Below are 3,148 nucleotides of genomic sequence, written 5' to 3' on the forward strand. Positions count from 1 at the left end.
AAAATGCTGGGTGTAGTGGCTCATGCCTATAATCCCAGCACTTTGGGAGGCTGAGTCGGGTGATAACTTGGGGCCAGGAGTTCAAGACCAGCCTGCCCAACATGGCAAGACCCCGTCTCTACTAAAAATACAAAAATTAGCTGGGCCTGGTAGCAAGCACCTGTAATCTCAGCTACTCGGGAGACTGAGACAGGAGAAGTGCTTGAATCCAGGAGGAGGAGGTTGCAGTGAGCCAAGATCGTATCACTGTACTCCAGTGGGTGACTGAGTGAGACTCTGTATCAAAAAAAAAAAAAAAAGTTTCCACGGAGAGGACATGATTTGTAGCTTGATTTCGATTGCTGGAGGATTTTTGCATCCCACCACGTAGGTCTGAGTTTCTGAGTTTCTGTGGATTCTGAGGCTCACGTTACTTCCTCACATTGCACTCTCTGCACCTCAGCAAGAATTATTCATTTAGGGGTGAAATGTAATAACTCATACATTTAATTCTAGATGTGGCGTTTGCCTGTCCCAGAGGAACAAAAAAAAAGTATCTCCTAGAAAACCCAGGACAAGGAGTGAAGATGAGGCTGTCACTCTCAGGTCAAAAAACGCATGAAAGATTGAAGACATGGAACAATGATGAAGTGTGATACCAATCCCCTTCTGATGTTAACCACCAAATCATCAGCGCCTGTAATGGGGCGGGCACCATCATGCACAGGACCAAGTTGGAAAACATTGCTTTCGGCGAGGCACAGTGGCTCATGCCTAATCCCAACACCTTGGGAGATCAAGGTGGGTGAATCACCTGAGGTTAGGAGTTCAAGACCAGCCTGGCCAAGAGGGTGAAACCCCATCTCTACTAAAAATACAAAAATTATCCAGGTATGGTGGTGCATACCTATAGTCTCAGCTACTCAGGAGGCTGAGGCAGGAGGATTGCTTGAGCCTGGGAACTGGAGGTTGCAGTGAGCTATGATGGCCCCACTGCACTCCAGCCTGAGTGACAGGTCAAGACCCTGTCTCAATAGCAAACAAACAAAAAAGGCCAGGCACAGTGGCTTACGCCTGTAATCCCTGCATTTTGGGAGGCCAACGTGGGTGGATCACTTGAGGTCAGGAGTTCAAGACCAGCCTGGCCAACATTGTGAAATCCCATCTCTACTAAAAATACAAAAATTAGTGGGAATGGTGGTGCATGCCTGTAGTCCCACCTACTCAGGGGGCTGAAGGGGGAGAATCACATGACCCCAGGAGGCACAGGTTGAAGCGAGCTAAGATCACACCCCCGAACTCCAGCCCGGGCAACACAGTGAGGCTCCATCTCAAAAAAAGAAAATGTTGCTTGTGACTTTCTCTGCCAGAAACACACCTTCCTGCTTTCTTTCCCTGGTCAACTCTACATTCTCCCCTCCTCTGGAGAGCCCTCTCTGAACCACTACTTCTAAAGGCACAGATTTTTGTTCCAAAGATGGGAGAAGGGTCAATGAAGTCACCTTCCATGCCACACTGATGCAAACACCCCATCACAGAACGCATTCAAAGTGAGGTGAGAGAGAAGATACATTTGACCCACATTTCCTCCAAAGTCCCTCCCAGCTCATGCAATTGTGTGAAATGTCAAGTTAAAAGAATTAAAGAGAGGGCCAGGCGCGGTGGCTCATGCCTATAATCCCAGCACTTTGGGATGCTGAGGCAGGCAGATCACGAGGTCAGGAGATCGAGACCATGTTGCCAACATGGGGAAACGCTGTCTCTACTAAAAATACAAAAATAGCTGAGCATGGTGTTGCGTGGCTGTATCCCCAGCTACTCGGGAGGCTGAGGCAGGAGAAATGCTTGAACCAGGGAGTCGGTGGTTGCAGTGAGCCAAGATTGCGCCACTGCACTCCAGCCTGGCAACAGAGTGAGACTCTGTCTAAAAAAATAAATAAATAAAGGGGCCAGGCATGGTGACTTACACCTGAAATCCCAGCACTTTGCAAGGCTAAAGTGGGAGGATCACTTAATCTCAGCAGCTTGAGACCAGCCTGGGCAACATAGTGAGAGCCTGTCTCTACTGAAAATAAAAATTCAAAAAATCAACCACATGTGGTGGTGGGCACCTGTAGTCCCAGCAACTTGGGAGGCTGAAGTGGGAGGATGTCTTGATCCCAGGATGTTGAGGCTGCAGTGAGCTATGATTGTGCCACTACACTGCAGGGTGACAGAGAGAGACCCTGTCTCAAAAACAACAAAAAAATTAAGGGCCATTATCAGATCCCAAAAGCTGGCCCTCAGTCAACATTCCATCATGTGAATTGCAGGGGGAAATAGCAGTGGAGAGTATCAAAACTGATAATGAGCAAACCACAGTGACAGAATCAGAGAAGGCCCATCCAGCTTCAAGATACGGTTCCTGGCTAGGCACTGTGGCTCATGCCTGAAATCCCAGCACTTTGCAGTGGCCGGGGCAGGAGGATTGCTTGAGCCCAGGAGTTCGAGACCACCCTGGGCAACGTACTAATACCCATCCCCCTTCCCTATAAAAACACAAAAATTAGCTGGGCATGGTGGTGAGCTGTAGTCCCAGCTACTTTGGAGGCTGAGGCAGGAGAATCACTTGATTTCAGGAGTTTGAGGTTACAGTTTTATTGCTTCACTGCAACCCAGCTTTTATTTTTATTTTTTTATTTTTTATTGTTTTTGAGATAGAGTCTGGCTCTATTGCCCAGGCTAGAGTGCAGTGGCACAATCTTGGCTCACTGCAACCTCCACCTCCCGGGTTCAAGCGATTCTCCTGCCTCAGCCTCCCAAGTAGCTAGGATTACAGGTGTGTGCCTCCACACCTGGCTAATTTTTGTATTTTTAGTAGAGACAGGGTTTCACTGTGTTGGCCATGGTGGTCTTGAATTCCTGACCTCGTGACCCTCCCGCCTCAGCCTCCCAAAGTGCTAGGATTACAAGCATGAGCCACCAAGCCCAGCCCCCAGCTTTTATTTTTTAAAAGTGAGACTCTATCTCTCTCTTTTAAAAAAAAAATTATTTTAGCTGGGCATGGTGGCACGTGCCTGTAATCCCAGCGACTCAGGAGGCTGAGGCAGGAGAATTGCCTGAACCCGGGAGGCGGAGGTTGCGGTGAGCCGAGATCGCGCCATTGCACTCCAGCCTGGGTAACAAGAGC

Source organism: Cebus imitator, unplaced genomic scaffold (genome assembly GCF_001604975.1).
Source record: "Cebus imitator isolate Cc_AM_T3 unplaced genomic scaffold, Cebus_imitator-1.0 Scaffold82, whole genome shotgun sequence".
Taxonomy (NCBI): Eukaryota; Metazoa; Chordata; class Mammalia; order Primates; family Cebidae; genus Cebus; species Cebus imitator.